The 26,126-nt window shown below is 42.4% G+C and overlaps 1 protein-coding gene across 2 annotated transcripts in view; it reads right to left on the bottom strand.

The window, feature by feature from the left end:
* Window positions 1–26,126, bottom strand: part of SLC38A4 (solute carrier family 38 member 4) — a 61,938-nt gene that overhangs the window by 35,221 nt on the left and 591 nt on the right. The window contains exon 2 of one of the 2 annotated variants that reach the window (XM_019543334.1): window positions 9,519–9,633. The exons of the other annotated variant lie outside the window; for it this stretch is intronic. The gene's annotated coding sequence lies outside the window, so the exon portion shown is untranslated. The remainder of the gene's footprint in view (window positions 1–9,518; window positions 9,634–26,126) is intronic. 2 annotated transcript variants of the gene reach the window in all.

Genomic DNA, 26,126 nt, shown 5'->3' with positions numbered 1-26,126 from the left:
AGGTTAGATATCAGGAGGCGCTACTTCACGGTCAGGGCAGCTAGGATCTGGAACCGACTTCCAAGAGAAGTGGTGCTGGCTCCTACCCTGGGGGTCTTTAAGAGGAGGCAGGATGAACACCTTGCTGGGGTCGTTTGACCCCAGCACTCTTTCCTGCCATGGCAGGGGGTCGGACTAGATGACTCAGGTCCCTTCCAGCCCTAGAAACTATGAAACTTTGATAAGGTGAAGATTGTGCATTTTCTCATCAGACTTCAGCAGTGTTTGAAACAGAGAACAGAAGGCAAAATGCCTCCCACACATTCACAGCTACCCAATATAGAGAATGACACTTAGCTGTCCCTCACACTAAAACACAGCAGCTGGTTTAAGACAGAAAATGGTTGGTCAAAACTTGCTTTGATTATTGAAGTACTGATAATGTTGGTAGACTGCTGTAGTTTGAACTACAGTGATCCTAAAGAGGCTGGAGATGCTTTTATTTAAGTGGCAAGCCACATTTTTACTCTGTTTTCCTGAATATTTTAGTTCCTTATTGTTTCTTTTAACATTTTCATTTTTACTGTTTTTCACAAGATAGGCCACTTTCCTGTAAGCTTTTTATTTTTCCCTTTTTAAATTTGATTGCAGTGAGCCCATTTGGGTCCAACTGTTGCCCTTTATGCTCACAGGAGACCTCCTTGCTACAAAAGCACTACTCGTGTAAGACAGTGGAATTTGACTCAGACTGATGATGACACATCAATTACTCTAAGAAAAGTACCATTTTGATAAACGCTGAGCTCCAAATTCTATGGCTCTTACTCTGTCACTGAAGCCAGAGGAGCTTGTTTTTGGAGTAACGACTACAGAACTGGCTGTCCATTTCTATCTAGTGTCCAAGCTAGAAAGAAAAGTGAAGCATGCTCTAACTATTATAACTGTTCACTGGTGCTAAAGAAGGCGATCAGATCACTATCAATGACATGGGTATCACTGAACATCCTGGATTCAAAGCACTCGAGCCATACTCACACATTGGACTCAAACCAAACTTGAAAAAGGATTAGAATACATTCCCCCTACAGATTGTTTCAATTCTAGACAAATCTCATTCCACATTTAAAGGGGCCAAATCTTTTATTCCTTATTTCAAGTGAGCAGGGAGGGGGTTTATGTTCCCGATGTGAGGACTGCAGCCAGGGTCTGCCTGGCCAGAGTGTAGCAGCCCTTGTCAGGCTTCCCCCCACTCCCTTGCTGCTTAAACTGGGGAGGGGTGGGGCGCAGCTAGTCCCCCCCCACCCTGAAGCAAACAGGGATTTAATCTCTCCCTCCGTCCCCTGTCCCACTGGCAGCTGGGGTGTTCCTGGCCAGGGCAGAGCAGCCCCTGTCAGGCATTCCCCCGCTCCCCACTCCAGCAGCAGGGGCACGAATGTGGCCAGAGCCAGCTGACTTGGCCCTGCCATCTGCTTGCCTCACCCATGGCTGGGGCTGTGGGGCTGAGCCAGGCTGGCCTGTGGATGCTGCTGAGGGTGGACACAGAGGGGCCAGCCCCCTCCCAGTGGGCTGCAGAATGGCCTGGGGCAGTGTGGGCTGCATGGCCAGATTGCTCCCAGGTCCCCATGTCCAGACCAGACGGGGCTGTCGTGGAGTTGCAGCCAACTGGGAGGGGCCCAGCAGCCGTGTGCTGCATCTGCCACCACACACCCTGTTCTGTGCAGCACTCAGTGGTTGCAGCCATACTACAAGCTGCACACTGGCCAGGGCTGACAGGGTTCTCTCTCCTTTCCCTCCCGCTGGGCTCAAGTTTCCCGCCTGCGTACCCACAGCAGTGCAGCAGGGGCAGGGGTTGCAGCAGCAGCTGAAGGTGATGGAGGCAGACAGCCTCGCCAGCCACAGCTTTTGGTGCAGCTGCAGCTGCTGGGTGCTGCAAGGACAGCGCGTGCAGTGACAGCTGCCAGGCTCCAGGCCTGCTGGCACTTCTAAGCAGCCAGCCTGGGCAGCCCACTGCCCTGCCGGCTGCCACCCATGCCACCGAACTCAGCTGTTATACAGCCGCAGCCAGCTGGGAAAGGCCTTGCCCCTGAGGCCCGGACCAGGCTGGCTGCGGCTCCATGACAGCCCCACCCAGCCTGTGTCCAGGGAGCCAGGTGCAATCTGTTTGTGCAGCTCCCATGGCCCAAGTCTGAGCTGTAGCCCAATGGGAAGTGTCCAACCCCTATGGCCCAGCCTGGGTTGGCACCCTTGTGTCTGCTCTCAACAGCATCCACAGGCCAGCCCAGCTCAGCCGCACAGCCCCAGTCACAACTGCAGCCCCGGGTTGATGGCATGGTCATGCTGGCCGGCTCTGGTGAGGCCTGCCACATGAGTAGGGGGGAAAGCTGGGCAGACCCCACCTGGGGTCCTCATGTCCATGCACGAGAGGGGAGACAGGAGTTTAATCCCCCCCTGCTCCCCTTTGCCTGAGGCACGGCCTTAGGGACAAGCCTGGTAAGGGCTGCTTTCCTCCTCCAGACTGGTTGGGATCCTTACAGCTCAGCTTCCCTCCAGCCTTGTGGCCACTGAGGAAAGAAAGGGAGGGCTGTTTTAGAGCCCCCTGGCTTCTAGCCTGAGCTACTGCAGGCATGTGATTTCATTTCTGGAATCAAAAGTGAATGTCTAGTCATTTGCAAATCAGTTCAATCTATGCACGTTAGACTAACCTGCAAAAATTGAATCAATTCAGGCTTGGGCTTTTTGAATGTCTGTCTCTACCCTGGATGATTTATCCTTACTTAAGAAATCTGCTTTTCATATATAAGAACAATTTCAGAACTATGCCTGTGTGGTTACAATTCTCATATACATGTATCTCACATATATACATATGAGAATTATAACCATACAGGCAATTCTAAAATTGTTCCTATATATGAAAAGCAGATTTCTGAATTCTTAAATTTTTTTGTTTGCCAACAGAGCTTTGACAGTTTGCTTGCCATTTTAAGTGAGGCTACAGACGACAAAATACTTTGCTCATGAAGCTACAATCTCCCTCCATTATAATGAATGATGGTGCCCCAAGTTCTAAAGATTTATTATTGCCAGATTCTCCAGGCAGAACTTAAAAGGATTTAGAATATATTTTCATAAACACAAAATATACAAGTGAAATATAAAGTACAACTGGATACAAAACATGTTTTTACTTATTGTTTGAATGCTGTCAGAAATGGACACAAACATGTTCTCTAGATTTTTACCCCAGGCCTTTTTGTTGTTCCACACCCTGAAATAATAAAGGCTAGGTCAGAGAAGCCAATTTTTGATATCAACTATTAAAAAGATTTTTTTTGACAATACTCTCAAGAACTTCCTGTGCCATTAGGATTATTATTGGCTACAACCCTGGGTCTGAGAAACATGCAGATCCACCTGTGGATTCTCACTGCAAGCTTGTGGCTATTATTTGTATTCTAAAAGTGTCCACATGTGTTTGATGCTTAACAAATAAGAAAGAATGTGCTGTCCCCGCTCTCTACTAAAAAGGAGAAAACAAACATAGCCACAGGGTAGGGGAACAGTGATCCAGTTGAGTAGCCAACTGGTGACTGACTGTATCCAAATAATGCAATGAATTAGTGGCTTAATGTATATAAATAAAACAGGATTATTGGGATATGATATATAGGTGACTAGACCTGTGCCATACTTGTACATATAACAGGTCCTTTGCCTCTCTAACTACTTTGAGTTTCTGATCACTATCTTATTCATTTCATCACATAACAAGAGAACACACCTTGAAGAGGCTTAATTTCATGTTAGTATAATATGTATGGCCCCAAAGCTAACATGAAGTAGTGATTTCTATGTTGAAAGACTATTCCATAAACACCTTTCTGTGTAGGTTTTCTTGATGGTAAGTAGTACAGAAACCCAGAGACCCTACAGTGCCATCGATAGGTGTTGTTTCTTAACACCAAGGCACCACTTTGCAGGAAAGGATGGTGTCTTCTTTTCATGTAACATGCACCCTTGTCCATGTGGAGCCTGCTCTGCTGGCTGCTAGAGAGGGGACGAAACCACCCTTCTGTATTTTCTTGCCTGCCCTCATTTACTATGATTTTTCAAAGGCCATTATTTGGAGCAATGCTTATGCCTGCTGAATGCCAAGATTGCAATACTGCCTGTCCCATGTTTTCTATCCCATATCATTTTTTAGGCTGGCTACAATTTAGTCCTGCTCATCCATTCTTTTAGAAGACAAAGAGTCTACATTGGCATGTTCAAATAAACCAGATGAGATCCAAGTGAATCTGTGAAAACTGTCAGAATTTGTTGTCATTAGCAAACTCTACTACAGAGTGATTCTTCTGTTTATACTGATTTAGCAATCTGAAAATGTATCTCAACACACACATTATTGAGTAACATTAGCATTGTCATTATTTAAGCTATGATAACAAATTTGGTTCTTTAAAAACCCACCTTCAAATGCCTAGCAATGGTGACAATTTACTGCGTTTCCATGTTTACTAATATTAACAAGCAGAATGAAATAGAAATGAAGCTTGATTCTCATCAACATAATGACCCATTTCTAATATTTTGGCACTAGAAGGGGACCTTACTGTGCATGAAAATCAAGCCCATAATCCTTACAATCTAGAAGGATGGTTTAGAAGTCTAGAACTCAGGTTCAATTTCTTGTTCTGCCATCCCTACTACTCAGTTAGGTCCAGATCAACAAGATAATTTATGTGACTAAAGTAGTACTTAGTAGTATTTAGGCACTTAAGTCCAAGACCACAGCTCTCAAAAACTCTGTCTGAGCCCTTAGATGTCTCATATTTCACCAGGAAAATTTCCAAAAGGTGCCTAATGTTCAGCTCCCACTCTACTGGGGAAGGGCTATGCAACTCAGTGCCTTTCTCCTGCCCAATGTGTTGAGAATCCTCAAATTTAAGCTTGTCCTTCCCACGGTCATCTCAGATTCCCAACCTATGGACAATGCTAAAACACACCAAAGGAACTGGGCAGCATGTAAAAAACATTTTCATTCAATACCATGACTGGAAAAGAAGGGAGTTGTACGTCTGTGTTATACAACAGTATGAAGTGGTCAGTACACTTGTCCTGAAAGTGGAATTCTTGGGCTCAACATCTTCCTCAGCCTTGTGGGATTCAAATATACATCTTTTGCTTCTTTGGAGTGCAGTAACTGCTAAGTGAGATTCCAGTCATTACTCACCATCCTCTTGCTCTAGAGATGGGGAGCAAGGCTATTTAGTCAAGTGATGGGGTCATGAGAGGACCTAAGATAGATCGGTTGTTAATTAATTTACAAGTTAATTAACAACTTGTAAAAAAACAAGTAATACAGAAAATGTAGCTTAAAGTACCGGTGCTTAACTTATAACCTGCAGGCCGGATGTCATCTGGCCTATGGAACTTCTCATGGGTCTGGACGATTGGCAGTGGAAGAGTAGTGGCAGGATCAACTGCTGTGGCCACAAGAGCCAAGTCAGTTGACACTGTCACTACATGCTTGCTGCTGAAGTTCCAGACCTTTGGGAAGTCCCATGGGCCAGACGACATAGCTGTATGCAGCAGCACAATCTAGTGTGCAAGGCTGGTTTGCTGCTGGATTTGGTGTGCAGAATCAGGCTGTCTGCAGCTGGATCCAGCGTGCAACATTGGATGGGGCCAGGCCCATGTGCTGGATCATACCCAGGGACCAGCCCTATGCCATTTGTCTGGCCCATAGGACTGGGTAAGTTGAGTAGCATTGGTTTAAAGTAAAACATTCTGTTTTGTTTCTTATTTAAGGTTTTAAAATTTCAGCTTGGGAAATGTTATTCTTCCCCCCATCAATTTCATGTATTTATATGTTATGGTGTTCCCTATCCCCCATGGTGGCTTTATATAATGCTTTATCAGCTTTCAGAGAAATAACAGACAACCAGATGACTTATAACAATGATTCATATTATTGTTATTCCTCATTATTATTGTTGCCATGTGAGATGATGGTGGATGTGCATTTTTTCCCCTTTAAAAGGAAAAATCTGGCTTACGTTGTAAGTCTTTAAATTGTGTTTATTATACTAATGAAATCATGTTTATTACACTCATGTTTTTATAGCCCTTTGGTTAACTTGTAAAAAACATGTTTTTAGTCTCATCTAATTATGAACATGCAGGTTTGCCAGACCTGATCAGACTATTGATTCTCCAACTTCAATAACTTATCTTGACAGTGGCCAATATTTGATGTTTCACCATGTATCTACATTGCTCCTAACCTCAAATACCTCAGCTAATTCTAGGAGGTCCTACATGAGGAGAATGTTCCTTTCTGATTCATAAATCTGAAATATGAGCTTTTATTTTGCTACATTCCTTTTATTTTACTGTGTTCTTTCTGCAGTGGAGTCCAATCTTTGGAGTGGGAATTGTCACTTATTATGCTTCTATAGTAATTAGGGCAATGATATCTCAGCCGTATTTCCCTATGGGCTATACTGCAATAAAAATGTAATAGTAACATGTAACTAATATTTTATATTGTTACAAAAACACTGAATTTATATAGAATGGCTGATGTGTACTGGATTTCTGATTCCTATTGAAACTACAAGTTGAGTGCATGTATTTTCCCCAGGTTTTTTTCAATTAATACAAAACACATTCACAGAAATACCATATTTACTTGTATCCAAAATGAGATTTCCTTCCCCATTTAACACCGGGGGGGCGGGAGGAATGGGGGGAGGCCTCATCTTGTATCTGAGTCCCAGGGCCGGTATCAAGGTGGCTGGAGGCAGTTCCTGAGGTGGAGAAGCAGAGGAGACCGTGTGCTGCAAGGGGGAAGGAGAGCAGGGGAGACTGTGCAACACAGGATAGGAAGCATGGTGCGGGTGGGAGAACAGGGGACACCATGTGGTGCAGTGCAGTGAGTAGGAAGAAGACTGAGGGCAGCAGGAGATGTGCAGTCAGAGGAGCTGCTATTGCTCCAGTTGTGGCTCTGTCTCTGACCTGACCAGGGGCTACAGCTGAAGCTGGAGCTGGAGTTGTCACAGGGTAAGTGGTGTAAGGGGGGCAAGTGGCCAAGGGCACAGGCACGTTTGGGGTGGGGAGGTGACAGGAAGGACAGGCACAGAAGAAGACAGACATTGGGAGGAGGCAAATAGCAGGGAGAGAGCATAGGGGCAGGGGCAAAGGGTGGGAGTCAGGCTATTTGCTCCTGCTGTTGCTTGCACCTGCTGCTTGCACCCCTGCCGCTGCTTTCTTTGCTGCAGTGGTGGCGGGGGTGGGATACACATTTAAGAAAACACTTCCATAATTAGATTCTATACATGGAAAAGTGTAACAAACTTAGAATTTTCCATGTATAGAATCTAAGTATTCAGGAGACATCTTAAATTCAAAGTCATCTTGGATTTGGGTAAATACGATAATTGGACTGAAAATCCAGTCTCTGTTCTTCATACTGCTGCTTCCTATATTATCTCAAAACCAGCAGTCAAGGATGATAGAATTGTAAAGTATTTGGAACACGATGGGATTTTGCCTTAGACATCCCAACAGCAGACTCTAGTCTAAAAAAGACTACAGTTTACGGTCTTGTTATGTGATTAACTTACTGCTGGCACTGTTATAGATGCAAATAGATTATACAGAAGATCCTGCACTTGTAATTAATTAATTATGGTTACTATATTAGGTTAAATGAAATACTGGATTTAAATGTTCTTAAATAGGATTAAATCTGTTGGGTTGGCTTCTTCAATCTGTCTGCTTGGTTAGATCTCTTGATCCCATGCCACCAAACCCTGTATACTTTTTAACTGCTGAGGATCAACTTTAAATTATGGGATCTTATGAGGGCCCCTAAATAACCTGACACCTGTATTAAACAGGACACAGGATGGTGACGGTTCCTTGCTTTGGTTTCTCTGCCTTTGCACCACTGGAGGAGTCACGTGTGCAAGGGGAATTTTTTTTGCCATTTGTTCCTAGCTAGTTTGCACCCACCCTGTACAACTGGGCAATGCAAGGAGGGTTTAGTTGATGAGAAGATTCACCTGACTATATCTGGATTAAATAGACAGGATCAAAGACATTTTTCAATGCATTCACACCTGATATAGAGGGAAAAACCCTTCCACAAATGTTTAAACTGGTTTATGCCTAGCTTAAGTGCACTTAGTATGTAAACTGTTTTATCTCATACACAATAATATAAAAACGATGTACTAATCATTCTGAATGAAATATGATCTAGTCAAGATTTTAGTTTAAATAGAAACAGTTGTCTTTTGTGAATATGAAAATCACTCTCATACAGGTTTTAAAGTTTTAGAAAATTATATTAAGAATGTTTCTTAATGACTATTATAAAAGCATTACTTAAAACAATTACATGAATTAGTTCAACACAATTTTTCAACTGAACAACACTATTTTGGCACAATGACAGATTAAGTTGACCGCTTTTCTAATTAATGGAAGATTGGTTCCTTCCAGCAATTACACTCTGATTAGTCCACAGCAAGCAAATTTGCCATTACTGAGCCCCCACTGCTATCAAAAGTTTTTTATTGTTTGCTTTTTATTCCCTCCTTAATCCTAAAAACAAACCAAAACAATGTCCCCTAGTCCCCAGAACTCCTGAGAGAAAGCTGATTTTGGAATTTCAGTAATGCTCTTACTTCCTGGACACATGCAAATCTATTCTGATCCAAGAAGCAATATTTTAGCCAGCAGGGAATCTTCTCAATCAGACATATATATTTTGAAATTTCCAGTTGTATTATTTTGTTCTCCAATGCTTCCTCTAATCTTCTGTAATTATAATATCAAAGAATCAGAGGTCCTGTCCACACATGATATTGGATATTGGTTCCCTGGGGACAACTAGCTGTGGTGCATCTTGTGCTGCTGCTAGTTGTCCTTGGGGAACGCTTGTGCCACACGTGCTCTGACTCACAGCAAGTTACCCCAAGGGCAGTAGGGGAGGCTTGGGCCAACACTGGGCTGGCCCCAGCAGCCTTACCTGGGTCCTGGGGCTGTAGCAGCGATGATTCTGCCACATGGAGCCTGGCTGGTAGCTGCAGCACAGCTCCGAGCAGCCCAGCTCTGCTTTTGAGCAGTGTGTGCTGCCTGTGAGTGCACTGCTCCATTTTTTTTCCTCTGTGGGTTGACCAGTGGATATTCAGGGGTCAACAAAACCCTCTGTGCAGCTCCCTTTGCTATGCGGAGAACAACCGAACATGCAGTATGTGGCACCGCAGCCACATACCTCATGGCCACGTTTGTCTGGACGTGGCCATAGAGAAGGGTTGAAAGGGACCTCCAGAGGTGATCTAGTCCAACCCTCTGCCTGAGGCATGATCACCCCTATCCAAACCATTTTGTACAAATCCATAATCTAAACTCTTAGTAATTTTAGCAGAGGATGCAGATTAGTGGGCCCTTGTAGCTAGTATGTGCTGCATTCAGTTCTCAGGCTGTGATGGGCGATCACTGATACACTCTTAGTTTGAGGCTATCACCTTGGTTAAGGCACTGAATGGAATTTCTTCTGTCATCATCCAATGTCTTGCTTAGTTCTTGCTCTTAGTCTAAACTTCAAGAGTTACACTACTGGGTGTATGTTGATCAGTAGCTCTGTTAGGATGAAAACACAGAGTGATTACTGCCAAGTGGTATTTATTATGATAGTGTCTTCAGTGTTTTTGCTTCATTTGGCCTTGGGAAGACATCACACTAGGGTTCTGTTTTAGAGTGGATGTTCTTCTTACAAGGGGAATTTCCTGTTAGACCACATACTTCCTTTTCCATAGGTTCCACTATCCAGACTAAAGGCATGAGAAAAAATTAATCATTTGGCACAAAATGCTCCTTAACAGCACATAGAATTTTGTTATTTTCCAATTAGTAGGCTTTCTTCAAGGTGAGATACTATTGGGCTGTACGTAATCATACCACCCTACACAAACAGAACCATTAAACATCAGAAACCAAGAACACATGGAAAATTATAAACTGTACTGTATGAAAGACCTTTCTGGATTGGAAAATACAAAAAGGCTAGGAAAATATTCATAAAAACAAAAAAGAAATCTTCATCCAAATGTTTAAAACTTTTAATCTTTCTGAACTGGGTTATTGAAAACAACAAAAACAGCCATTTTCCACACTGGTAAAAATGTCACTGAATGGAAAAACCAACAAGCAATGATTTCTAAGGTACCATATATTTAAAAATTATATCCCATTTTTAAAAATTATTTGAGACAACTGACAGAAAATTTTAAAGAAGGCAGCAGGCATAGTGCAGCAAAAGTTAAGGTCCCAATCTTTAATCCTTACTCATGCTTCTGAATAACCAGTTACAGGTAGAATAGGACTTCATATGTGAAGTCATGTGTGGCTCTAGCCCATGAGCTTAATGTGTCTGTTATGGTTTAACTGGGTCATCATTAATTTAAATACCTATTTTCTTATACCCATATTCCAATTTATTCAATATAACATCAGCTTAATTGCCTATTCAATTCAGTCCTTCCAATCATTCTGTAAAGTGCAATTTGGAGTAAGATCTGAAACAAACAATTGCAGCAGTTAATGAACTTCCACGTTTTCTGCATGCTGTGCTTGCACACTGTTATTGTTTATTATATTATTGGGTAATTTTGTGAAAATATTGGTTAGCAATATCGTAAGCCTGAAAAACACAATTCACAGGTTATGGCCATGACCCTTCAAAAAATGTGAGAAAACAACCTTATTACGAGATTTACCTTGCAACAGATGTTTGTTTAACTGGAAATCTATAAGAGCAGCTGCCCCTTGCAATGGTACATATTTGCTTCCGAATCCTTCCTCCAAGGCACTATTTAAACATGTTGATGCACTGAGCTGAAATTTTTTTCCTTCCATTCCTTCAGGGTTGACAAAACAAGACTCAGGAAAAAAATTTATTACTGTAAGGAGCATTACATGGTAAGTGAGATAAATGTTACTTTCTGTATTATTACTTAATAAGAATGTGAGGAACATGTAAGTTCTTATAGAGATCCATGGTTTGATTATATGATTCAGTCAGATTTCTGTTATCAATTAGATTTGTATTTATGTGGACTCTCCTCATCCATGTTGGGTTTAATAGTAATAAATCTGTCTCTACAGTTTCACTAAAGTGATGTTAAATTTACTTTAAATGGCATCGGTGCCCTATGTTGTGCACATGTTGCCCTCCCTTTGATCAGAAGTAGCATGGTCACACCCATTCCACCTTGGGCTAACTAGTTCTGTCATTAAACAGTACAAGTTAGCCTACCTCTGTATACACTGCTTCTGCCTGTGGGGTACTGTGGCATGCACAAGGGCTCCAGTACTGGGCACAGTAAGTCTGCAATAAATGTATGGCCTAATATGGCAAAAAGAAGAAATGGTTGTAGAAATACCATTGATTCAAGCCAGGTCTAGATCTGAACATATGTTTCCTGTTTCTAAACCCATGGGGTCCAAGATCACGTGATCCTGCAAGTAAGTTTCAAGATGGCCTGGGTTTTTACGTGGTAGCCATCTGGACTAACTATTGATTAATTTCATCTAAGTTCTTGAACAGCAACTGTATGGCAATAGTGATTTTTAGTCACCACTGTACTGGGCTAGGTTCAGTGTTATGATTTATACCTCCTTATGTGCCCTCTCTGGGATCTGTTTTAGCCATTCTCCTGCCAACCTCTAGAGGGGAATCCCTTTAGTCTATCAACACTGCTCCTTAACTGGCTGATGTTTCCTCATGTAAGCACCACAAGGCGGTACCTCTTTCTTGGGGCTGAAGTCACACCTACTGCAACAATTTCAGTTCCAAAAGCAAGAAACCATGCATGACAAAAGGCAATAGGCAAAAGGGGTTGTATTAATGGAGCACAGCTCACATGAGTTTTCACAGGAACTATTCCATTTTTGGTTAATTCTATTTGCCTGCTGCCTTGCTTGTATAACATACATGTCAGCCACTTGGACTCCAATGAGGTTGTCTGAGTGAGGAAAGAAGATCTGCCCTAATTTAATAATGTTAATAAATACTCCAATAAGAAAAAGGTCTACTCAGCTGAAATTATGTTTTCGAAGCAGAAATTCATAAAGTGAATCTAGCACTTCAGAGAAAAGGAGGCTGTGTCATTCTACTGAAAATGAAGTTGAAATGGAAGGCAAATCTTGTTCTGTTATTTGCTTTGTATCTGTCTGCACAGAGATACTAAGGCAGTAAACTGCCAAGTAAAACCATGGGCCCAATTTTTAAGTTCTTATTCAGTCTAAACTGTTGTTATTAGTAGGTGTTCTGCCTTACACAGGTGCACTAACTCTCCCCTTTATCTTTTAGTAAAAAAATCATCGTTCTGTGGCTGCTAGCAGTTTTCTTCCTCCCTACTGTTTCATTAATCAGAACTTCACGCATGAATTTGTTTAAAAGCACCGGTGTGAAATACTGTCTCACAAATGAACTTGTGGTCAGGCTGGGGAAAGTTTCATTTCCTGATGCTGTCTGAACCTCTGGACACATATTTTGAAGGAATTTGCCTTGTCTTGTTAACTTATTAAATGACTATTCTCCTGCTCTGCAAATCCTTTGACATTCATTTCTGAAATAAGAAATTTTCATTTCTAAAGAAAAAAAAAAGGAACAAAGACAAAACTAAAAAGAGAAACCCGAAAGCTTGAAGCATGGCAAAGCTCATGTGATTTAGCAGTTACCTAAGGTTCAGGATTTGCTTGTTTTTTCATCAATATTTTGAAAAATACAGACCATCTCCCATACTTGTAAAAAGCATATAGTTAAAACCAAGATTACCAGTAAACATATGCCTTAGAGAGTTTCATGAGAGAGTGAACCTATTCATGCTGTGCTGAAGTAGTCACTATGTTCATCCATTTTGGGATGTAGCATGTGTTTTAAATCAGTGTTCCCAAGCCGGTTGAAAGGTAGAGGGGACATGCTCTATTGTTTCAAGATCCCACTGAAATATTTCTGATCTAATCAGGACTCCCCACTACAAAACTCAGCCATTATGCATGGTGTATTTTCTAGTCCTGATATACAAAAACTGTACAATGTTATTTTGTTACTTAACAGTGGTGGTATGACCATTAGTTAATGCTTGCACTGTCTTTACGTAAAGTGCTATGTAAATGCTGTTGCTATGAAATATTTTTCTATAAAAAAAAAATCTAACTACTTCCTGGCTTTACCCAAACTTCACCCCCTTTACTTTGGATGTGATTTTAGCGACTGATAGCTCAGAAACAGCTAGATGCTAATGTTTCCTATGGTTTGAAAGGCGACATTTCAGACATGGAATGGCAACTGATGTGGTGGTCCCCTTTTCAGTAGGATGGTCTGCAGCCAAGTCCTCTGTCGCAACAACTAAACTCTTGGAGAGTGGCTGACCTGTAGGACCTTTTCTCACGTGTAAGCCTACCATAGTAATCCACATCTTTGTCACCTCAGAGCTGGAGCTGGAATGCCCTCCACATGGGGATGCCCAGAAGGAAAGCAGGGAAGCCTCAGTTGTTGCGGTATGTAACTGCTCATCCTCTGCAAGTGGCTGAAGGGTTGTCTCAGCATGTTGCCTTGCTATGTTATTCTCTGTGCTGGTTGTTTGCCTTGTTGTCAGTGGCTATGACCTTTAGAGCCTGTTATGTTTTAAGATCCACTTACCTGAAGGATTATCTGTGTCCTGTCTCAGGGATTAAGATTGTTGTCCTCATTGATGGTACTTTGTGGAACTGCCAACAGTGTTTTCAGCTGAAGACCCCCACAGATGAATGTCAGTCCTTTTGCCAGTTTTCCCAAAACCCATTGCTTCCCTAAATTGGGCAAGCTTCACAGCAGTGATAGGCATGTTTATTTATACCCACTGTTAATTAACCATTCCGGAAAATCTGCTGATTAGTGGTAAAATCCTGGCACCCCTTAAGTCAGTGTCAGAACTCCCACTGATTTCAATGAGGCCAGCATTTTATATCATTAAACTGATTTTCATGGAGGGGGGCATTTTTTATATTAGTGTTCATACCTGTCACAGTACTTATATGCTGTGACCACAGTGCCACAGGAATACCTGTAGTAACAAAACAGTTTTTTAGGACGGTTGTTCTAGAAGAACTTTTCGGCATGTTGACTATTTAAATACAAATAACCCCCAAACTAACTCTTGATGAAAACATGAATATGGGGATTTATTAGAAAAATTACTAATTACCAACCCTTCACTGTGATAGCTCTTTTGGAGGGTGTACATTCTACTGTATAAATCATTCTCCAAGGACCGGTGGTACAATAGACTGTACAATTCATTATCATCTTTCATAGTTTCATAGTAACTAGGGTCAGGAGGGACCTGAACAGATCATCTAGCCTGACCCCCTGCTACAGGCAGGAATGAATGCTGGGTTCACAAGACCCCAGACAGGTGATCATCCAACCCCGTCTTGAATTTGCCCAAGGTAGGGGCAAGGACCACTTCCCTGGGAAGTTGGTTCCAGATTTTGGCCACCCTAACTGTAAAATATTGCCTCCTGATCTCTAACCTAAACCTATTCTCCATCGGCTTATTACCATTGTTCCTCACCACCCCAGGTGGTGCTGGGGGGAAAAGGGCTCTACCTATTGTTTAGAGCAATTTACTATTTAGATGGTATTTCCTAGTATTTCTATAAGGCTGCAACTGCTGTCCCTGAATAATCACAGAAGTATTGTAAAGCTGTTTGAAAAAACCTATAGTCTTAAAACATAAAGTTGCAGTACACATTTTATCTAACATGGTATGTTGTTTCTCCTCTTTCTGTAGCCCATTGGTACGTCTTGCAAAGTTAGACATGCTGACATCAAATGGGGTTGAAGAGGCTGACCAAAGTAATCAATATTATACCGTGCTGATATTGTAACATGCAGACCCCAACACAACAACAGCAGGCTGCCCCAGACTCATTTGGAGTTCACTAAAATTCCACTTAAATAGAGGGCTTCAATCTGCTGCATGTTCAAATCTAAATGCTATGTATGACTTACAGTGTAAATCAGGGTGAAATCTGACATTTTATTTTATCTTTTTCTTCCTGATGCCAGGAGTAATTACACAGAAAACAGCTCCCCTCTCCACCACCATCTTTACTAGTTAATATGGGCATATAGAGTGATTTATTTGATTTTCTCTCCCCCCTCCCTTCTTCCTGGATTCTGGGAAGAAGGTGTTTGCTTAGCTTCACATGTTCGTGCAGGAGGAACAGCGTGGTGATGGGTGCTCCACTCACTCTGAATATCCATCAGGCCCTCGCCTAGGAATAGTTCCAGTCAAATTTATGCTGTATCAACTTTTATGAAAGCCCCAGTGCTAAAGTAAGGCATCCTCAGACCTTACAGATAGAGGCAACTGGAAAATCATGGATATTTTCTGTGGAAATGTTTTACTGTTTGTTAAAAATTAAAAACCTAAGGCCTTGAATGTAGTAAAAATGTATCTTTTTAGTTTTTGTGGAAGTTGTGTCTGAAAATTTTGATTTTTCTAGCAAAATTCACCTTCTGAAGAGATCAGATATTTCCTAAACATTTTTTTTTAGTCAAAAAGCCAATTTTATGCTCAGGCAAAATGTTTTAAAGGAATGGTTGGTCCTACTTACAAGCTAATATGTGAGAGTGATGAAAGAAACATACTAAACGTAAGAAAATTATTTACACTTTTCTGAAGCGAAGGATTAGAAATATAGAAATTTCAGAAAAAGAAATGTCTTCAATTACTCTTATTAATGCCCTGCTTTATTACATGTTATCCTGCTCAAGTATTCATAAACAATAAACTTTTAGTTTTATGAGTTAAATTTCTGGTGCCATTTAGTTAAACTGAGTCATTAAATACGGGCATGATTCTTATTACAAAGAGGTCTCTTTAAAACATACTGACAGTATAAAGGGGTTGGTTGTAAACTGAGTATAAACATAATTTATGCCTGACTGAAGGGAAATTAAAATTGAACCCTAAATAGTGAAAAACGTAAAAAATATTTTACTAAATGCAAAGTGCTATCTATCATCAAGGTAATGTTCTGCCCATTTCAGTAAAGCAAACAGGCAACCAGACACATTTTTGAGTCACAAAATCTCAAGAAATGATTGCAACTATGACCTCACCTTTTTGGTAACCACAAAATCCCTTTCATGAATTCCTCTTCATATGGTACACATCCATATTTTTATATATATAAAAATCACATATATGCAAAAAAGTTAAAAAATGTCTTGGTTTGGTTTTGAACTGTCATCTTGTCTTTCAACTTAAACCTTCTAGGTCAAGTTTCAGAATTAAAACAAGCATTTGTGATAGAAGTGCTGACATAACCTTGCTTAGAGCAGTGCTAACAGCGATTGTTACAAAGTCTATTTACTCTGGTACAGTATTAAATAAGATATGTGAACTCACCATAGCAACCCCTGCATCACATAGCAGATATGCTGCTTCTAAGATACGGTGAATCTTTCTGAAGAAATACACATGAATGCTAGATAAACATCTATCAATTTTAAATTGTGTTTTAAAAATATTTTGCTACACAGATTAACAAAACACAATGCAAGTTGTTTCTATTTAACTTATCAATTTGTTCCAGACCTTTGACTGATGGTGCCTCATCTTCATTGCCTGCAACATGTAAACTTGGATACCTCCTTAACATCCTTTGGGGCAAAAATTATTGCAAAAAATTATGTAGCTTCCTTGTAACGCTCTTGTCCCCTTTATTTTTCTTTCTAGTCTTCATGGGAGCCCAAGTGGTCCTCCTAAAGGCCTCTTTACTTCTGAAACACTTTAACTCTGATTCTCCCTAGACTTTGACAAACCAGCCATTTTATGGACTTTCATAAGGAAAAATTATTTCAAAGGAACTACTCATGTGAGTAAAGTTAAGCATGAGAGTAAGTTTTTGCAGAGGACCGTGCTTTTAATTCTGTGGCTATTTGCTTTTTTAATTGTCTTGACTTAGTCTGGTATTCTATTTTTCACCCCCAAAATATTGTGTTTCAATCACTCTGAAGCAGTCTTCAGCATTAATTGAATTTTCTTACTTTTTTATGAGGCCAGATCTTCAACATACTGCAGACACCATATTATATCTTTAAAAAGACTTTTACTAATCAAGTACCAACAACTTCAGCTGGACCAATTTCTTGATAGATTTCCCATTTACAGACATCAATGTTAAATCACTTGTGCTCACTATTTTTCTGCCACACTTAAAGCTCGTTCTGCTCTTTATCATGTTCATGATGTGACTCTTTTAGGTATGGGTTTCCATGCCTCACCCAAATAATATCCCTGATACCAACCCATCCTTACAGCTTTCACCCCAGTAGGTCCATAGGAGACTAGGGTGACTCAATCAGTTGTGATACAATCATAGTATCAGGGCAAGGCATTTCAATCTCTATTTCCTGATTTCTCCTGGTTATAGTAAAAAAATTACTGTCACACAGCCACATAAGACTGCCAAGGAAATGCTAAGTCTCTGTACTGAGCCAGCTTGCATTGATCATTTGAAGAATTATTTGACTTGTCACTGACAACTGCATTTTGCCATTACTGCTGTACTTAAGTGACAAAAGATGATATTGGGAAGTCATTCTCAAACACTAGCATTAGCTTTAGCTGGGTACATAACGTGGGATATAATCAATGGCATAAAACTGACTGTCTAGCACCAGTATATTAAGCATAATCCTTAATTGTCGATATTTTCTTTCTATAAATTCCTTCTACAAAATAGCCACAGAACAACTAGACCTTACCATGTACCGTATACACCAGCGAAAAAAATGTATCTTTGCTAAAGCCCGAAACCATTAACGGCTTAATCATCAATTTCTATTATTTGTTAAGCTCCAACAGTAGCTTAGTGCTCCATGGGGACGATCAACACTCCTCTATAATAATCCTGCACCTCATTGTAGCAGTGGTTCTCAGCCTTTCTAAACTCAAGACACCTGTTATTAGACTCAAGACACCCCCTTGGAAAATGCCAGCTTTTAGCTTTCACCATAAATGTCACATGCCTAATGAGGCTGGTGCAGCATGGCGACCGCCCACGGGCGGCAGTGGCAGTGAGGCAGGGGTGGCAAGTGCTGACTGGAGATCAACGACCACCCACTGATGCTGCCAGCAGCGATTGGCAACCATCTGCAGATGCCGCCAGCAGTATGGCGGGAGGGAGGGATGGTAAGTGGTGACCGCCTGCAGGCGCCATTGGCAGTGGCCAAGCTCAGGGAGTGCACATGCACCCATGTGCACCCCCTACATATCACCAATGGCTTTGACATGTTTTTTTACTACAGAAAAACAATAGAGCAAGTCTTCTCTTGCAAAGAATTCAGAAAGACCACAACGGGTCAGAATGTCTTTGACACCATGGATTCCCCTTTGAAATCTTTGGGTGTATCTTGTGAATCCTGTATAGGTATTTGCATACCTAACAGTGCTAATATTGCATGCACTCTCAACAGGGCATGCATCCAAGTGCATCATCGTACTCTGGTTGAGAATCACTGTGCTAATGCTTTTCATCCACACCTCCCATGCAAGGCTTGTGATTTGAGAAGAATATTAAACATGTATATACTATTTACAAAAGGACTTAGATGTGGTGATGTTCAGTGCCACCACACCCTAAATTTTAAGTATCGAGCCAGGGAATGGAATCAACAGGCCTGGGTTACATGCCTGAGTTCCTCATATGGTACACGGGGAGATTTCCAAACTGGAGAATGGAATTAATGACAGGCCAATAAGGAACACTGAAGACAGAAGTGTATTTGCAATCCTGCCTACATCTAGACCATAGGCACCTATTATTAGCATGGGACAGCTCCTAATCCCCTTTGACTTTTGATTTAATTTCTATTGATAACACTTGTGGACTGATATTTATGGTTATACATTCTTCCTGTTTTCTTTGTTTTAAAAATACTGTATAGGAGAGTGAATATGTATTTGAAACAAGTTTCAAAGTTAAAACCTAAGTACAGTTACGTCTTACAGCACAAAACACAACAAAAGAGGCATTCTAGTTTTGGGTCATTTGTCAGACATTTTAAAGATAGATATCATTGAGAGGTTTGGAGATTGGTAGCCAAGACTTGGAAGTCTTGTTGTAAGTGGCTGGGTTTTCCAGGCCCCTATTATGAAGATGCCCCTTATTATGAAGATGGTGGTTGTACCAGTACCATCTGCCTTTTTTTAAAATAGCACTGGTTGCTGTATTTACCCAGGAAATGGAAGACCAAAGTTCAATGCCTCCTTCAGCCTTAGGGCACGTGCTAGCATCCTTTTTAAACCACAGATCTAGTCCAGGAGGGGGGAAGGGGAGGGGAAGGGGGTGGAGAGATGCTTTTCCTGTGCCCATGCCAAAGCCAGAGAGCTGGGGGCTGTGCCTGAACTGCTGCCGCTTCTCACAGCCTCCCACTTCCCAGCTGGAGCATGGATAGTTTCCAGCAAATGAGGAGCAGTGCCAGGACAGCTGAAGCTGCATCCACACTGCTGCTGCTTTATGCCACAGCTGAGAGGCAGGGAGGGGAAGTGGGGAGAGAGAAGGAGCAGCAGTGTGGACCTGATGCAGCTTCTAGCTGCTCAGCCCTGGCATGCTCCCCTCAGGCTGGAAGCTGCATCTGCACCCCAATTGAGGGGGTGGGATGGGGAGGAAGCACCGGGAGAAACAACAGTAGCCTGGGAGCAGCTCTCAGCTGTCTTGCCCCCTTACCCACACTACAGCCATGGGGAGGTTAGGGAAAGAAGAGAAGAAGCAGCAGCAGTAAGGGTGCAGATGAGCTGCCTGGTCCCAGCACAGCTCTTTGCTGCTTAGCCCTGGTGCCAGCACAGGGATAGGGAGGACCCTGGAGCCCTGCAATGGCTCTGTGGGCCATATGTTGTTGAGGGGGATCTTTGCCTTAGGGGATTCAAACCCACATCTCCCCCTTCCTAAGAAAGTGCCCTAACCATGAGGCAATAGGCTAGGTTTGATGGGGACACTCATCTGCTGCTGAGGCTGAGCTACAGGACAGCCAAGAGAGCAAGATTTCAAGGAAGAAAAAAAGAAATCGAGAGAGTGGGCCAGAGTGAGTGCATGAATACAATTCCTGTCTTTCAATTAATGAACTTTATATTCTTGTCTGCTGCATATTCCAGTTTACCTGTTAGAACGGCCCCTCTCAATCTTCATTAGCCTGCGGTGGGAGCTTGGGAGTCCCTCCGGCTGAGCAGAGTACACTTGAGTCTGGTCTCCCACTTTGAGGGTGAGACTCTAACTACTAAGCAGTTATGTAAACTGTGGGCACCCCTACAGCTGGTCTTTGCCCGTCTGGAGTTGTAGCCACAGAAATGTTGAGTTTGTAGATCCCAAAAGGGCTCAGGTGGGAGACATGCACTGAGATGCTCAGTCCTACCAAAAGGACAACTGTTCCAGGCATTCACAGTAGTAGATTTCTAGGCACCCAGGGAATTTTCTGGGGAAAATTTAGATGCCTACAATCTTTCAGATCCCTAAGAGGTTAGTTTTCTAGATTGTGCTCTTGGGCTTACATGCCTAAATTCTACCCGAGTTGAACTCTGAATGTTTTAGTCCTTTGGGGGAATCTAAGCACCAGGGAAGCCAGTTGCTCACACACCAACTCCATGACAAACACCTGTGAAACAGATCCTTTGCCCTCAAGAGATAAGTAACTCCTAAGCAGATGGGCTGACCATGACCAAGATATTATTTTTAGCCATTCAGTCAACAACAGCAGCTCAACAGAATCACAGGAAAGTAGGGCTAAAAGGGACCTCATGTGGTCATCTAGTCCAGGCCCCTGCTCAAGGCAGGATGATCCCTAACTAAACCATTCCCACCAAGCATCTGTCTAAACTGCTCTTGAAAATTTGCAGGGATGGAGACTCCACAATTTCTCTAGGTAGCCTGTGCCAGTGCTTAACCTCTCTCATAGTCAGAAAGTTCTGCTTAATTTCCAACCTAAATTTTCTCTGCTGCAGTTTGGGACCATTGTTCGTAGTCCTGTCCCCTACAACCACAAATAAAAGTATATTTCTATCCCCGTTACAATTGCCTTTCACATACTTGGAGACTATTACCAAATCCTCCCTCAGACTTCTTTTCTCTAGACTAAATAACCCCAGTCTTTCAGCCTTTCCTCATAAATCAAGCTTCACAAGCCTCTAATCGTATTTGTCACTTTGCTGGATTTTTTTCCAGTCTGTCCACACATTGCTTCAAGTGTAGAGTCCCAAAACTGGAATATATATATATAACTAGAGGAGGATGCCATCTGTGTTAGGGCTATGATATGACATGACAGGCATTCAATACTAAACCAGCCCAGAATCATTATGTTCAAATAGGTTATAGTAATCCCAAAACATAAACCTGTGCAATCCCAGTACCAGGTCTGGGTGGTAACTATGAGAAGATCAGAACCTACCACAGCTATTCTCAACATAACTATAATTTAGGATGCCCAAAGTATGGTAAAATAAATTGTAGTAAGAACATAACCCCTTAACATTTAGAAACAAAACAAGGAGTGACAATAAATACAAAATGGAATGAGTAAATGCCACGTTTTCCAGTTCAAGAAGTATAAAAACAAAAATATTCATCTGGGAAGAAATATTTGTGCAACATCAATTTATAAAAAATTTAAAAAATTAATAATAATAGACATATAAAGGAAAATCTATTTTTCTTAAATGTTTGCTTCTGTTTCAGACTGATCCATTTCATTTCAATAATCAGACAATGACCTATAAATAACATATAAAATAAATATATTTTTCATGCACGAATGAAAAAAAGTCCTGAGATATGTTACAAACAACTGCTGAACTACTGAAGTGTCAACTGAAAATGCTTTTGTTCTTGCCTCGGAAAAATGTAAAATCAAGAAACTATTGTATACTAGGTACAAAGATGCTTAGAAATACCGTAAAATCCCATAAAAATTAATAAATAAACCAAACCAAGGTCACTGAGTTTCCAGTTAATATACTCAGGTTTACAACTCTGCAATATTAATTAAAATACAGATCCTTATTAACAGGTTATATAACCTGCAAGTTTTAGTATTCCTCAAAAGACTGTAAATGAGGAATGTACTTTGTTGAAATAGGATAGTCTTTATTAAATTGACAGATAAAATTGCCTCATATCAAGTAACTTATTCCTTGAGGATTCTGCCTCTGTCAGTACTTGGTGGGGTAAAGAAAGACACAGCAGTAATAAAAAAAAGTGTCACTGGATACTCTGTCCTTACAAACCCAGTTATTATTTGACAATGTGTTAAATGAGCTAGTTCTGGCTCAAGATGACACTGTCATCAAGCAGCTGAAATGTCCATCTTTGTACACACATTATTCTCTTTTAATTATTGCTGCAGAAAGGAGATAGAGTTTTCCCTTCAAAACACAAAGCCAAATTATGACAGTTCATTCTTAATATTCACCAAGGTTTCAAGCAACATGTATCAGGGCTGAACTTGCAGTCACCAGGGTGAGAAGAATAATGTCAAGGAATATATATTTGATTCTTTATGAACAACTAAATCTTATTTTCACTTTATTGATGTTGTCATTTTTTGTAAGAAATTTGTTATTTGTTCTGCAGTTAACATGGAACAAGGACAATAAGAAATACTGATCAAGGAAGTATATCTGTTTTTAATGGAAGTGCTTCTTTTTTCAAAGTTTGTTCTAGTGTAGAATGCCTGGGTAAGACAATATTCCATTATAATAAGTTTTTACTCAAGGTCTCAGTCCTGCAAAGATTTATGAACATGCTTAACATTTGAACCAAAAATCCATCCACGCCTACTGGGCGAGCATTATGAAGATATGCTGATTTCTGTAGCTATGTCCAACAGCCCCAGCCCAAACTAATTAGGATTTCATTATGAGTCAACTGGGGGCAACCTTCTTCACAAACCCAGAGCATGGTGCAAACTCTGGCATTCACATCTGCGCCTGCATCCCAAGCATTGAACTCCAAAGGACTTTTGTTTTAAGTTTTGACAGGCGTAGATATAAGCTATGTCCATGAGAAACATGAATAATATTAATACACCTGTCCAAAGTAAAATAAAATAGCCATAAGAGTTATTCAACACAACAATTCACTTAAGGCCCTAAGTGAGTCTCACTTTTACAATGAGTAATACCTTAACTTGTAAGTCTTCTCATAGCCTTGAGTTAACTATTGGTTCAGTAAATTACTTATACTATCCAATACTAGGTACATGAAATAGCTCAAACCGGTTTTAAAACCAGTACATACAGGCTTTGAGGATTTGTCCAAATATAAAGTCTTTAAACATGATTTTGGTGAGTTTATAGATCGAACACGATGTTGGTCATAACTGCAGCTCTGAGCTTTTGGAAGGACCAGATATAAATCTAAAAAATAAAATAAATAAAAATTTAATCCAGTCAATAAAGACCAGACCAAATAATGTTCAGCACTGTGCCAACTAATTCTGACTAAACTTTAGTACTAACATAGTTTCTGCCCGAGGAGTTTAGGGAAAGGGGCATACATATCTTTCTACATGGTTATTCATATTATAGAGGCTAGTCTTGGCTAGGGCCACTGGAACCTATTATGTACAAATACAGGCAACCCCCACTTAGCATTCTTAATTGGTTCCCAAAAAACTGATCATTAAGCAGAATAGCGTTAAGTGAAACCAATTACCTCCCTGCTGCCAGCTGTATGATGTCCATGAGTGTTATAATGAAACTCACTGAGTGTTAAGTAGAATCGGGTATCAATGTAAAATGAGCATTACAGCAAAATAGTGCTAAGTGAAACAGCGTTAAGCGGGGGTTGCCTGTAATGATAATAACTAGAGGTGCACTGATACATCGGTTTGATATCGGATTAGTACTGATACGAAGAAAATTGTCTATACTGGAGATCAGCCCTATGGGGCTGATAAATTGGCCGATAAATGCCTGTGCTGTGCAGAGCCACGGTGCAGCACGGAGCAAAGCCGGCAGCATGGAGAGTTGCCTCCAGCTGGTAAGTCAAAAGGGGAGGGACAAGGGAAGGGGCATGGGGGGGTAGATCAACACTCACTGCGGTGAGAGAGGGGGCAGGGGCTGGGACAAAGCTGCAGCTTGGGTGGAGGTAGCTCTTGCTGCTTCTTGCACCCTGGGAGGGTGGGGGCTGGGGGAGCTTGTGCCCCTGAATCTGCGCAGGGTGGGCAGGGCTGCAGCTGCAGGGTGGAGCCAGAGCCGGTGCCGCATGGGGCTCTTGTCACTGGGGCTGGGCCCAGAGCAGGCTCTGGCAGTGCTCAGAGGATGTTGCAGCCACCCCAGATTTTGTTGCAGTACCACTCCCAGCCTCATGCCACCACCTGGTGCCTGGCACAGCCCCAGCTGAACACCCCACCTCCACCCAAGCATCAGGAAAAGCCACAGCTGCGCTGAAATTTGGGGTGGCTGCAGCCTCTTCTCAGCACTGCCTAAGCCTACTCTGAACCCAGCCCCCAGTAAGAAGAGCCGTGCAGTGCTGGCTCTACCCTGCAGCTGCAGCCCACCCTGTGCTGCACAGGTGTGGGGGTACCCCCCACCCCTGTACAAGCAGCGGTGGGAGCTGCACCCACCCCATGAGCCGCGCCTCTGTCCCATGTCCCCCCTCACCTCCCTGGGCAGCACCTGCCTCTTTCCTCACCGTGGCGGGGGGGGTCCTGATCTGCCCCCCACACCCCTTCCCTCCCCGCTCCCCTTCCACCACACCGGACTTACCAGCTGGAGGCAGCTGTATTGGATATTGGATCAGTATCGGCTGATATGCCTCCTTAAATATCAGCTATTGGTATCAGCCCCCAAAATCTCTATCAGTGCACCCCTAATAATAACAGCTTAGATCAGGGGTGCTCAACTTCTGGCCTGGAGCCATCGCATCTAACCTGTGAGGCTCTCCACAGGTCAGGAAATTTGGCTGGGTGATGTCTCCAGCCCCACCTGTGGTGCTGGGTTCAGACTGGGCTGCCCCCCGCCACGTGGCCAGATAGTGCCTGCCGTGCCAGCTGCAGACGCTGGACTGGAACCATCATCTGCCCCGGAGTCAGGCCAGGCACTGAGCATCTGGCCCACTGGAGAAAAAGGTTGAGCACCACTGGCTTAGAAAATAATAATAAAGTGTACATAAACTGTGATTGTAATAATGGGAACCTTAACTTTTACTTGCTTTTACATTGTGGCCTTCCCCTCAGTAGTATATTATTGAAAGTTTCTTTCTTTTTCCTGTTTGCCTATTTACAGTCACCCCAAGCACTGGTATGTTTAGCATGTTATAAAGTTTCCCTGACCTGGCTGGCACTATAAAGCTCTTTTGTTCATTGCAAATGGCCACCTGCATCCCACTGTTTTTGGTTTCCCTTCACCTCTGGAAGCCCTTTTAAAATCCCCAGACCCATTCAGAGAGTTGCTGTCCACACCGGGCAGAGGGGCAGAACGTGCACTCAGCCGAGCTGAATACGGGTGACGGAAGCACAGATGCAATGGCTAGGTCCCAGGAACAGTAAAATAGCAAAGGAGCTTCCTTCAGCTCCTCCCACGAGCCACCAGGTGAGAGCTGTTTCATGCTCTGACACTGATACCTTTTTCCCCACGGGGAATGTTACAAATGTCAAAACGCAGCCCCCTGACTATCTCATCATCATGCTCCCAGGGGCCACTTCCAAGCTTATTGCCACCCCTCGCTGTTCTGCACGTTGCTTTTTCCATTTAAAATAACGGGTCCTGAAAACGCAGCGAGGGGAAAGACAGATTTACACCATGACCCCTCCTGGGCATAAGCTCCCATTCTTCCCCTGGCTTGCCCGTCAGTGGGGCAAGAGACAAGCCAGGCGTCTGGGCACGAAGCCCTCCTGCATCGCAGCCCCAGCCTGGTGGTGGCCCCTGCCCTCCCAGGGGGCTGCGAGGTGCGAACCCGGCTGAACAGCGCCATTGCACTGTGGCACGAGAGGCTCAGGGCAGACCGGGCTGAACCACCCGCGTCCCGCGCGGGGCCACAGCGCTGAGCCGCACGCACTGCAGCGCCTGGGGGGGACT

The sequence above is a fragment of the Crocodylus porosus genome, unplaced genomic scaffold, assembly GCF_001723895.1.
Source record: "Crocodylus porosus isolate Cpor-Errol unplaced genomic scaffold, CroPor_comp1, whole genome shotgun sequence".
NCBI lineage: Eukaryota > Metazoa > Chordata > Crocodylia > Crocodylidae > Crocodylus > Crocodylus porosus.
Note: the sequence above shows the minus strand (reverse complement) of the source record. Positions and strands in the feature narration are given on the sequence as shown.